Genomic DNA, 13,445 nt, shown 5'->3' with positions numbered 1-13,445 from the left:
CGCACCGGGAATATGCCCTGTTGCCCTGTGGGCCAGTCCAAGCCTGTTTTCCCTACCCAAACTAACATCTTTAAAGGGTTCGTGTGTTGAGATAGATGTGCATATCTAAAGCAAGTTTTATAATATAAAACAGACCCAAAATCCAGGCTATTATTTGTATGGCATATGATCTGTTACCCACAAAGATTTTTCAATGTGTCCCTTTATTTTTTTGTGTGCTTTATTGTACAAATCTTTTAGAAGACCAAGAGTCAAGCAAATAAAATTCTACAGAGCAAGACCATTAACCACTATAATCAATTAAGGCCCTCTTGTAATGTAGGTTTTAGACCAATAAGGTCAACACTTCTTAGGGTAATGGAACTTTTAGCAGCCCCAGTGGGGGTAGCAGTGGGTCTAAATAGAAGACAGTATGGTGATGCAATAGAAACCGATGAAGATGTTCCTGTGCTTACAAACTCAAGCTAATGCCATGCTAAGTTTCTGATAGGACACAGCATGCCAATTTGAATGGCAATTTTCACTCAAATCATCACTAATGATTCTGTAATTCGCAGGAAATAGGTGAAGGAAAAACATATTAAATGTTCTCTTTTCTTCAGGACTAAAGATAGTTATGCTAACTTTACGTTTCCAGTTTGGACAGAAGCACAAAACTCTATGGGAAATTTTTAAAAAGGATTTCCCACTGAGATTGGAAGCTGAGACATGACCAGTTTGCCAATTTTGTAGCAGAATCATTTTCACAAAGTATGGCCTGGGTAAAAGACAGAAATCTATCAAACATTGTACAGATTAACTTATCACCTAGTTAAATGGGCTGTCAGTCTGGGATGACTGTGCTTGGCAGGGTGAATTCAAATGCATGTAAATTTCCCTGGTGGCTGACTAGCAAGTATGGTGGAACTGTCAAATGATGACATGTGAAAATGCATTAACATTGTTTAAAATATATTTGAAGGGGATCGCTTGTATTTTGATAACATCTTCACAGGCAAATGATTCGTCTAGGATCTAAAATAATGACCACATCATTTATTCGGCAAAAACTTTTTAAAAAAATAAATGGCAACTTGTCGGATGTGTTTTGTGTTTGAGAGGAAGCCTCAAAATAATTAACAATTACCACATAAACTGGCTCAAGTCCCAAGTGCCACTGTTGTATAGAGTCAGTCTTCCGATAGCTTTGCTTGTCAGTTTCACTTGATCTTACAAAAAGTGATTAGAAACATCAAAAGAACCAATTACACAGTCCATTGTGTTATGAACCTGTACTCCCTCCACCCATCCCACCCCCATTGCCTGAAGCATATGATTTGTTGGTTTGCCATCTAACTGGGCTCGCTCTTTCTTTCTTGCTTCCTTTCCTTTCCTTTTCTTTCCTTCCCTTCCCTTCCCTTTCCTTTCCTTCCCTTCCCTTCCCTTCCATTTTAATGGTATTTTCTCACTATCTGAGGCAAATAGAAATGCTAAGAACTATAGCTTTATTGCATTGCTTTCTCTACATCTTTCCTTTTGCTTCTGGATTTGTGGGGTATGTTCTCCCCACCATTTAAAAAAAAGGTGTACAGCCTCTTCAGTTCAGACCAGAGACTTTAAACTTCCCCACTATGTATCTGTTGCCTGTATTGAGTGGCCTCTAGGTTAAAGATAAAGTGTATGTTGGTATGAGGTAATGTGATGGTAACAAGTGTCAACAAAGGTGGACAATTCAAAGTGGGTCTGCAGCACAAAGCTCAAGATTCCCTCCTGATTCCTCAGTCATCTTCTAAGGTCAAAGGCTACAGCCTAGCATGGTCTAGAAGCAGCTGATCTCACAGATCAGCAGTCATCCATGAGGTCTGAGACATGAAAAGAATTACATATGCTGTCAGATTCCATTATTTACATGATCCTTCTACAGTTGAGCCTGGGATGTAGATGTGCAGTTCAGCAAGAAAAATTGCATATTTATACAGATGGGTACTGGCATGTGACCAGGATTTAGCCAAAATGCATGGTGAGGGATGGAAATCAAACACAGGCTGTGATATAGGAGGGTATGGATTGTAGTGAAGGCGTATTCATGTGATTAGGATTCTGTTCCATTTTGAAAACAGGACACGAGTGCCAGGGAAAAGAGGTGTGCATGGACTGCTTGCTGTGGTTCAGTCCGAATTTGGCAAATTCGGTCCGAATCACGGGTCTGTGAGCTAGTTTGGTTGAATTGAACAGCTAGGCTGGTCAGTTCGATGAACCAGTTCCAACCAGTTTGAAGCCGTTCACAATCAAACCGCTCGAACCACGCAGTTTGCGGCAGACTGGTTTGTGATTGAATTGGTTCTGCACATCCCTACCAGGAGGACTGGCTATAGAGAGTTAAACAATGGGCAAGGAATGAATTCCACACCCTTCATTCATACACCCTGATAAAATCAGACCTCTTCCTCACTTTATATGCAATTGGAGGCTGACCCGTAAAGTAGTTCAGCACTGGTCAGGTGCTGGTTGGCCTCTTCTCTTGGTTCTGGTCATGAGAATGTAAATTTTCAGAATGTCAATGCATATGCTCTATTTGCCTCTCCCCATCCTAGGAGTGCCATATTCAATCACCTGAGGTGCATTACTCACTTTGCCAACTCACATTAATTAGTTGAATATTATTGCTAATTCCCCATTGCTTTTTCTGAATATTGATTATTTCTCTTTTGCTTTCTGTGACCTTGCAATTAGATTCTTTGATAAATGCTACTATTATTTGACCAGAAGCCTGTCTGTGGTGTTCCTTCATTGTGATGCATAGGTTAGCTTTTAGTTAAAAGATCCCAAGGCACATGTCAGAGACATGTATGTGTTTACGTGTCGTAACAGCTCATAGGTGCTCAGCTTGCAAAAATATGAGGCTGACATATGGAATAAACACACAAATAGTTAAAGTCATCTTTGATCAGATACATCTATTATGTTAGGTTTTAAAGAGATTCACAAAGTGGGTGCTACTTCCTTGCTGATGCTGACAGGACATTTGGACCAGTCTGTAGTGAGAGGACTGAATTCTTGTTTCTAACCTTGCTTTCTTCTGTGCCTCAATTTTTCTGAAAATATAACATTTACATACCCACTATGACCCACATATAAGTACTAGAACCTAATGTAAATATCATCCAGGACCAACAAGCCAATAAAAATGGTTGCCATCTTCCTTTGTGGCATGATACATTTAAATTTCAGTGTAAATTCTGCACATTAACTTTACAAGCATGTATTAAATTGCCATTAAAGGCTGAATCTCTGGGAATGTGGTTGGTATTCCCAGCCCTTTCCAACAGAATTATACATATTAGCCATAAATTTTAAAAACCACAGTGGCTGGCTACCTCTGAAGGCTTCAAAGCAAGACAGGGTATCTCTGCCAGCCATGTATGGATCCATGGCTGGCAGAGGACCACATAATGAAACATTGCAACAGAACCAATATGTGTCGTTCATCTCTACACACAGCATTTGTGGTTTGACAGCAAGCAAGTGGAACTAATCAGAAAAAGAGGCAGCCGCTTTCTGAACCTCCAACAATGCTGAAAAGGAGAATCTCACAAAAATACTTACAAAGCCTCAACAATTTAAGAGAAGCACACAACAGAACCACATTTTTTACCCCAACAATCCAAAACTCTAATCAAGACACAAAAAAGAGAAGGATGTAGTGAGGGCCAAAGTACATGATGCATTAAATATGTATATTGCCACCAAGATTTAATCCCCTACCTCTCTTTGATAATAGCATCTGCTCTTGATCAACATCAGAATTACAATGTGTGGACATCTTTCACCCCAGACTGTTGATGAAATTTGCTCATCCACCCAAAGTTAGTTAGTTAGTTAATAAAGTTTCTTTCTTTCTTTCTTTCTTTCTTTCTTTCTTTCTTTCTTTCTTTCTTTCTTTCTTTCTACATCTCTAAGCAGGTTCACATTAAAAATTATAATATAACAAAATTTAAAAAGAGGCAACTGTAAAACACTGTAAAAATTTTTTAACTAAATGCCTGAGTAATATTTATTTATTATTTGTATATGTATATAATTCATATCATATTTACCCTGAAAGGGAAACAGCTATTAGTGGCAAAGATCTGCTTTCCTCCCAGGGCAAATAGCAAATGGGCAGACAACTTTCATCAGGACTGCAAGATGGGGGAAAGCACCAACCCCTTTCTGCACACTGCGGTCCCAGTCTGGAACAAGGCCCTTAGGGAAGCCATTTAAAGCGGCGGGGGTGGGGGGGGGAAACAAATCCACCAAAGAACAATGAGCCGCTGCCTATCAAGGAGACAGTTCAGATGAACCTCAGTCTGCAGCCACCCCTATACAGGGTTTTCTAGCACATGTAGAGGGGTGATTTGGATGATGGTTAAAGGATGTGCTGTGATTGCATCAGCATATTCTTGAGTGATGTCAGGGCTGGGGCATTCACGCTGCAGCCCCAGTATTATCACATGTAGGGATGACTGCGGGTGGAGGCTCATCTGAACCAGCCCAAGGTAGACAATAATGAGCTAGATGGACCAATGGTTTGATTTAGTATAAGAGTTTCAAATATTGCTTTAGCAGCTATCCAGAAAAATTTTCTGGGCATGTACAGCTAGAGTGTTCTCCCCTTCCTTTCTTTTGAGCCTTAAGTGGCATTTACTCCCTCCCCCTGTGATAGTGCTTTATCTTTCCAGATACAAGTTATCCAAGTGAGAACATTTCATAACCACCAGAATATATTCAAAGGAAATCCTGCTCCACATTAACAAGAACAGGGAACATGTTGTCAAGAGTTCAGCAAAGAAGCTTTCATTTCCCCTAATTCAACATGTCAACAATCAAAGGTATCTCATCTTAAGGAACCTATATCCATTTTAAAGATGCATTATAGCACCATAGAATTGGAAGAGTATCAAAAGGCAATCTAGACAAGCCCCTGCAAAAAGACTGCCATCTAGAGATTAGCTTCCACCCTCATGAATCAAGCAAGTGTGACACATCATCAGAGCAAGTGCACTGCATGATGGTGCAAGAAGATGTCCAAATTATTTAAGGAAACTTATTATTTAAGAAAACATGGACACCTATACATTAGGAAGTGACTCTGTGCCTATAGGTGCTGATGAAATTGCCCTCTCGAACTAAAAGCTGGTAACCAGAACATTGTGACTTCCAATACATAAGCCTAATCCCAGTCCACCTCTTCCTAAATCCATTTTATTTACCCAATGGCAAGTCATACAATTGATGTACATTTATGAATAGAAATATAAGTAGCCTATTGCTTAACGTTGAAGCTGAAAGGTGGGCAGGGGGAGTTTATTAGAGCATAGTACACATATTCTCATGAACCAAATAGCAGACTATATGATTTGCATGCAGAATGTAGTTTGTGCATAAAACTGGAAAATCTGGTTTGGTTTGAATAGAACTGGACTCGAGCCTAACTGGGTCTGGTTCAGTTTTGTGCACGGGTGAGCCAGGCCTGGTTTGGCTCGAGTCCAAACTGTTGCACTTGAATTGAGGGGTGTGTGGAGCTGTAATTTAAAAAACAATAAGTAGAATGTACTACTGCCAAGGGGTTCGGGGGACCTGGGGGGTGCAGCTGTAGCTGCAGAGGGTCTCCGGAAGCTTCCCTCCCCCCACCTGCCTTCCTCAGTCTCCAAAGGGCAGTTTTGGCCCATTTCGGAGCTGTTTTGGCCCTTTGAGACTGAACACCAGCCTTGCAAATGGCTAGCGCTCATGCACAGTGGCCTCCAAAATGGCCATCACACACTCTAAACGGGCTGAAATGGCCCCGGAATGGGCCGAAACAGCCATCTGGTGACTGGGGAGAGGCCAGTAGTGGGGAGGGGAAGCTGCCAAAGACCCCCAAGTGGCTGCAACAGCACCTGGGGCCACCAACCCTCTCAGCAGTGGTAAGTCCTACTTTTAAAAAAACCAACAACCCGAACTGGCCCGGGGGTTTGGCTCAACTTCATGCTGAACCGGGCTCGGTCTGACTCGAGGATGAGCCCTCAAACTGGGCTGGTTTGAGCTCAAGCTGGTCCGAGCTTGAGCTGGCTTGCACATCCCTAGCAGAAGGCCCCTTGTTCAATCCCAGGTTGTTCTGGTTAAAAAGAGCTCTGGAAATAGGAGAGTGGAGTTATTTTGCTGGAGACCTTGGAGCCCATGGTTAGTTAAGATAGCTGGGACTGACCCTGAGCTGAATGAATTGAGGTATCTGACCAAATAAGCACCTTCATATGTTTGGTGCTCTCATTTATATCTTTCAAATCTCAGCCTCTCGAGCTAACAACAGTTGCTAGTTCTTACATTTCTATCATGACCAATTATCATGAGCGAAGTATTTACTATATCCTTTTACAAGTTAAATGCTGTGGAGGTAATTTGGAAAGATACTGCTATGATAGGGTGGCATTGTTTTGGCCTTGTGTCTAGAATCCAGAAGTCACAACCACACTATATTCTTGCTGACAGGAATGTGGTTCAGATCAACAGCTTTTACTGAAAATTGTAGGCTAATATGCTCCTGGGACCATTTGTAAATTTCTTCAGAGCATTTTGAGCCTTGGGTTACAACTCAAGTAAAAATAACCTTCAGTACTGATAAAGATTATGGCTACATTTAAGTTACTATAATGATGTAATGTAAGTGTACCCAACAGACAACTGCTGAAAAGAGAAGGCAAGTGGGTAATGTATGTGTAGCAGACATGTGTGTGGCATATATGTGAAGATATAAATGTACGAAGAATGGAATTACAGAATATGGCTTATGTAGCAGAATGAACTGTATTAAAATTTCATTCATATGGAAGCGATCCAGGTAACACTGCTGGAAATTCAAACTGGAATGTATGTAATTTTGGCCATCTCCTGCTTTTATTTTGCTCATCCACCATGCTTTTATTTTGCTCGGTGTCCATTGGTATAATGAGTGGAGAGGAAGAAGGTTCATGGTTCGCCATGGGGAATCAGGGCCAGTTATCAATTCTACACTGCCTTATGATAGCCAGGGACATAGCAAGTTTGGAATAGGTCCTGGAACAAAAAATGAAGATGGGCCCCTGCCCCCACCCTAGTCTTCAGAGAGCAAAGCAGAGAGAGAGCAAAGAGCAAGATGTCACCCAGCTGACAGGTCTCCCTCCTTCCCAGAGATGTTTGTCCTCCCTTGTTCAATGTGAGCTACAACTCTGGTGATGGCAATGACCTGGGATCCCATGAGAAGAGTCAATGTGTAGGCAACCTTCCCCACCCTTGCGATAGTTCCTGACAACAGAGGCCTCCTCTTCCCTGGCAGGCATAGCATGGTCTGTCCCTTCATGGCTGACTTCCCTCCAGGTAGGCAGGTAGGGCCCTCCAAGTAGGTGTGTAAGACCAGATAGGCAAGTAAGGTAGTCAAGTAAAGAAGCTTCCTTGACAACCCACACCACTGCGTTTTCTGTTTATTTGTGAATATCTTGCCTCCAATAAAGAAGGGAAGATGCCAGAAAAATGGCAGAACCGTCCCTTTGGAATAAGGCAATATATCACTTATGCTCAGACAGCTACATTGCATTCCTCATACTTTTCTCATGTATACCTGTATATTCCAGTATATGTGTGTGAATGTACTTCCTACAGTACAGACATGGAAATTGTAATGGAGTGAGAACCCCATATGGCGCAGTAACTTTAAACTAAGTTTAAAATAAAGAAAAAACTGAAAAAGCAAAGAGTGTGTGTGTGTGTGTGTGTGTGTGTGTGTGTGTGTGTGTGTGATAGAAGCAAATGGAAAAATAGACAAATACAAGCAGTCTGATGGGAATGCCTAGTGCTAGTACCATGGATAAAAAGAAACTTGCCTCACAATATGTTTTCTCTTAAAACTATAATACAAAGAACAACATTTTAATGTTCTTTAAGATAAAGTTTTATCCCAGGAGACATAGGATGCTAGAGAATTTAACACATAGAGTAGCTACATATAATCCATTAAATGTGCTAGTGAACCCTTGCAAATCAATTGCAAATCCCTTGGTGTTATACATACATCCTTATAAACAAGCTGTCTTGGGCATAATTCTCACAGAGGTAGTAAACCACTGTCAGGCTGTACTACTTCAGACTGCAGGTGGGGTTCATGTGACTGAATGCTCCTTCAAGCAACAGCACAAAATCCTTCCATAGAAAACTAAATATTAAGTCTGTGCGGGTCCAGAAAATTCTGATTCACATTTGACCCAATCCAAATTTGAGAATATCGGGTTCAGATTCTTATGGGCTCTGGTGATATAGGATATTGGATTGGATTGAGAATTCATATCTGAATTGCGAATTAAATTTGGATTTTTCCCCATAGTGGGGAAAACTATGGGGATATGGGGATTTTCCCCCACTTTGAAGATTTCCTCAAAGTGCTTGTTTTCTGTTTGCAGAGAATTTTTATATATGGAGAGGCATTCTGTGAATCTTCACCTGCAGTCTGAAGTTTATCACCACAGTTAGAAGTAGACCTTTTTATAAATGGAGTATGTACGTACATATACATATGAAAGCCTTAGGACATATGTTGCACATCCCGTGGTACGTGGCACATCTCACGAGAGTTCTGACAACACTTGGTGAGAGAGGGGGGGGAGAGGAGGAGGAGGAGGAGGAGGAGGACAGAAGTGTGGATGGAGCTGCAACCACTGAAAACTGGTCCCACCAAGGAGAGCCTTGTACCAACTATCTTCTGTCTCGTGTGCTGGCAGTTCACATGCTGGCTGTGATCAGAAGGGATCACTACCCTGACTTCCCCTACCCTGTGCGGCAACTTTAAGGGAAGGGAGGAAAACAGACGGTGCCCGTGCAGGGGTTTATTATTGTAGCAGGAGATAAGCCTTCCTGAAATGACTGCCTCGCCCGCAGCAAACAGCAGCCCCCACAAGCCAAAGTGGAGCAACTCTCCCAGGAAGAGAATGGCCACAACAAAAGCCTGTGAGCCCCCTTAACATTGCAGCACTGGCTCCCACAGCTGCAGAGAAAGCCCTGCACTGCTCTGCATCCAGCTGCTGCTGCTGCACTTAGATACAATACAATAAAACAGGGGGGGCTATGGCAGGGGCATCACAATGGGGTGTGTGTGTGTGTGTGAGAGAGAGAGAGAGAGAGACTGTGTGTGTTTGTGTGTGCTCTGTTCTTAGTGGGTCTCCCCTCGATCATCCTGCAGTTTTGCCAGGCTTCCCTATGTGCAGAACTCAACAGGGATTCCCACTCATGAAACCCACTTCCCCAAATGCCCCACCACACACACACATCACCTTCTCAACTTCCAGATGCCTCCAAGCCTGGAGGGAAAGCAGGATGTCAGGCACAACCTCTCTCCTTCTCCACTAAAATGCAAAAGACTCCACTTCGCCTAGGAGAACCAGCCTCAGTAGCAGCCCCAACAGTCTCGTCATGGAATGACAGCAACACCAACTCTCAGATATGGTTGCAAAGTCACGGAGCTGGCAATTGTGTGGGTGGCTAATCTGGCCACCCAGGGCTCCCGCCCAGATCATCTGCGTGGAAAGTAGGCTTAGCCCGCTCTCCCCGCTCAGCTCACCAAACTGGGTCTCACTGATCGTGAGACCCGGCTCTATGGCTTTCAGTATATACTAATTCACAGAGTATAGGATAGATATAATTTATACTTGGTGGGGTGACTTCCAGGTCTGGAATATAGCCATTTTGAACAAGGATATAACTTGTTCAGAAAAAATAAATGCAACCAAAAGGGGAAAATGTGGTGCTATGTCAGAAATGTGTACATTGCACTGAAATCCAAGAGATTGAACGTGGTAGACCAGCAGAGAACATCTGGGTTTAAAAAAATTGAGGGGGAAACAGCAACAACATTGTAATTAGAGTCTATTACACTCACCATACGTAGGGTAGGGGTCAACCCTCCCCTCATGGTTAGTTTATCAGTATTGCCAAGTTCAGCACTCCTTCAGGAAGGTGCCCTGGAAGCTTTTCACATGGGGCTTTTGAAGCCTTTTAACTCGCATCTCCTCTGGAATGGAGGAGGTGAGTTCACATATTGGCTAGATTTACCCCAAAGTCCCTGTGAGTTATTGGGGAGTTGTTCACACACAATTCGGGTTTTTCACTATGCAGTAGACTGTAACCCGATTATCTATCTATCTATCTATCTATCTATCTATCTATCTATCTATCTATTTGATTTCTATACCATCCTTCCAAAAATGCCTCAGGGAGGTTTACACAGAGAAATAATAAATAAATAAGATGGGTCCCTGTCCCCAAAGGGCTCACAATCTAAAAAGAAACATAAGATAGACACTAGCAACAGTCACTGGAGGTACTGTGCAGGGGGTGGATAGGGCCAGTTAATCTCTCCCTGCTCAATAAAGAGAAACACCACGTTAAAAAGGTGCCTCTTTGCCAGGTTAGCAGGGGTTAACTTGCTAACTTTAACTAACGGGTTATATCAGGGTAAAAAAAATCTACTATTTGTGTCATTTTTTGGGACAACTTCGAGTTTGCAGTAAAGCCTCCCTGCAAGGGACACACCAGCAATAGACACTGGAGAGACACTATGCAGGGTGGACTAGAGACAGTTGCTCTCCTTTGCTACCTATGAGAGCCAATATAAGAGAGTCATCACTCCAGTAATTTTTTGCCCAGTTCTCATTATCCAGAATTTGAAGAGCACTGTTGCAGAATGTTAATGGGCTGCATCCAAAGCTTCTTTTATTCTGACAGAAGGACCCCTTCTCCAGAATAAGCTGCTTCAGTGGAAGGGAACAAACCTTCCAACCCAATTTTTATTTTTAGTGCAGAGTATATGCAGGTTAACATATCTCCACCAGCTATTTTGTACAAACCATTGATATTGATTGATTGATTGATTGACTGATGGACTGATTGATTGATTGACTGATTGATTAAGTGCCATCAAGTCGGTGTTGACTCTTAGCAACCACATGGGTAGATTCTCTCCAGGATGATCTGACTTCAACGTGGCCTTTAAGGTCTCTCAGTGGCCGTTAATTGCTGTTGTAATCGAATTCATCCACCTTGCTGCTGGTCGTCCTCGTCTCTTTCCTTCAACTTGCCCCAGCATTATGGACTTTTCAAGGGAGCTAGGTTTTCACATAATGTGTCCAAAGTATGATAGTTTGAGCCTGGTCATTTGTGCCTTGAGTGAAAATTCTAGATTGATTTGTTCTATTGTTCATTACTTTGTTTTCCTGGCTGTCCATAAAGGCTTATAGTCAGTCTATGAAGTGTCTCACTGGCAGCATCCACACCCTGCTTCTGTAGGCCAATCTAAAGGGAAGTGAAAATGCCAGGGGCCTAGCTATAATTAAACAAGGGGCAGGAACAAATATCCCTGGGCTCCTAAGGAACTGGGGGCTCACACCCACCAGCTGACAGACAGCTTGCTCTTTGTTCTCTCCCTCCTGCCTCTTTGAAGAAGGAGGCAGGGAAGTGGCAGTGGCAGTGACCATCTTCACTATTCGTCTCAGGGCCCACTCCAACTTTGCTACATCCCTGGGGTAGGCATTCACTTACTCATAAGCATTGGGGGCAACAGTAGAGGCAAGAGACAGTTGTCAGCATCATGCAAATCCATGACTGCTGATTGGCTAACAGCCCCTCACTGATGTCAATAGCCTACATTATAGGCAGCTAGCTGGTTAGCAACCACATGCTTGACTAAGATGCCTCCTGCCTCCACTGTTCCCTCCTGACAGTTACCTGTAAAGGAGTGCTTTCTCTTTCTTCTTTGATCATGCCACAGCAGTTACAGGTGATCTCCGCCATAGAAACAGCTCACCAGCTGCTGCTGCTTACAGCAATACTTTTATGATATTTTGCTGCTGTCATCTGTAGATTCCTCACAAATATTGAAATAGAGCATCCAAGTCTTTAAGAACTGTATGACAGGTCACAAAGAAAGATGCAAAAGTTTTCATTAAAATTGCATATTGCAAAATTGAAACTTAAGTGTCAGGTTTCTCTAGTAGTGTATCTAATGCTTGACAATTAAAATAGCTATTTTTAAAAATTTAATGAGACACAATAAGAGCTAAATGCAGAAGAAGCTTGCTCATTTTTGAAATAAAAGAGAAACATAACAACTCCATTATATTTCCTTATAAAATGCCCCATTTACAAAATGCACTATAATCTATATTTAATTAAATTAGGGTATGCCATTTATTACCTGCAGTATATTTATTAATATTTAATTTCAAATTAATTGTCTAAATGAAAGAACACTTAGCTCTGCAGAATAGCATGATGTACTTTACATTGTACTGGAAGTAAATACAATTGTGCAGCATTGTTTGTTTCAGGGTGGTCTTTAACTTTGGAGTTGTCTTGAAATAAGATTCTGGAAGATATGTACAACTCAGGCAAAATCAAAGGCCTGTTAGGTTACTGGAAGCACTGGAAAATGTCCTGCACTTTGGAATGCTTCTGTGGTCCTTGGTACTTGGATGCCCAGTAACATCAATGTGAGTTCAAGCTTTCCTTTGCTCATTTTGGTGAGGTAAAATCAAGTGTCCCCATGTAAGGGCATGGAAAGAGTTGGAAATGTTATGATCTGTATGCATACATAACTGCAGCATCCTTGGGCAAGATGGAAATACCCGCAGATTTGGGGTATTCCATAGATACACCAGTTTCACAAAATTTGATGGAAAAATCCCTAAGGGGGCCATCCTCCTACAAATTGCTCCATTGTAACTCAGTGGAGTGAAATGGCTGCCATCTCAAAGGGCAGTTAACAGACAACCAGGTGGGCGGAGCTAATGGAACTCAGTGTCAAGGAGGAGGGAAGCAGGGGCTTGAACAAAAGAGCAGGAAATGTCACAGCATGAAGAATACTCCCCCAAGACAGTCACAACCCTTTCTGCTGGGGAATGGTGCCTAAAATGTTGCTCAGGCAGCACATACTGAGCAGGGATATACTGCAACATTTTGTTGTGGGTCCATACTTGTATTCACCAAATAATTGGCAAATTATTCAAAAACTGATGATGTCTATTCTCCTTGTGGCTATTTTACCTTGTCTAGTAATAGTGCGTGATTTTCAAAACAATTCCGTCCATTCCAATAAATAAGAAATCTATGTGGCTCTACGCACGATCCATGTGTAGGGCCTGGGAGGGTTCTGCAGGGAGAATGGACTTAGACCACTCTCCCCGCAGATGAGCAGTCATGCATGCCTGGGCAGCCAGATCGGCCACCCACGCGACTACCAGCTCCATCACCGAGCCAGTGGGGGCTGCAGGGATTGGGGAACGCTCAGTCCCTGAAAGTCCTAGGATGCCCCGCCTGAGTGCACAGGGCATTCTAGGGGGGACCCCAGATACCAGGAGGTTGCTTGTAGCCTCCCGGTCAGGGCTCTACTTGTGTGTCTCTGTGTGCTGCGGCGGCACATGAGTAGGGAA

General features: G+C 42.6%; 1 long non-coding RNA gene across 1 annotated transcript in view; it reads left to right on the top strand.

Moving 5' to 3' along the window:
- The window catches only part of LOC128349054 (uncharacterized), a 45,237-nt gene extending 39,674 nt beyond the window's left edge, over nucleotides 1-5,563 (top strand). Inside the window, exon 3 of the long non-coding RNA XR_008318522.1 lies at nucleotides 4,701-5,563. This is a non-coding gene — a long non-coding RNA (uncharacterized LOC128349054). The remainder of the gene's footprint in view (nucleotides 1-4,700) is intronic.
- Nucleotides 5,564-13,445: the final 7,882 nt, after the last annotated feature.

This window comes from Hemicordylus capensis, chromosome 3 (genome assembly GCF_027244095.1).
Source record: "Hemicordylus capensis ecotype Gifberg chromosome 3, rHemCap1.1.pri, whole genome shotgun sequence".
Lineage (NCBI taxonomy): Eukaryota > Metazoa > Chordata > Lepidosauria > Squamata > Cordylidae > Hemicordylus > Hemicordylus capensis.
This window is presented reverse-complemented; position numbering and strand designations above follow the sequence as displayed.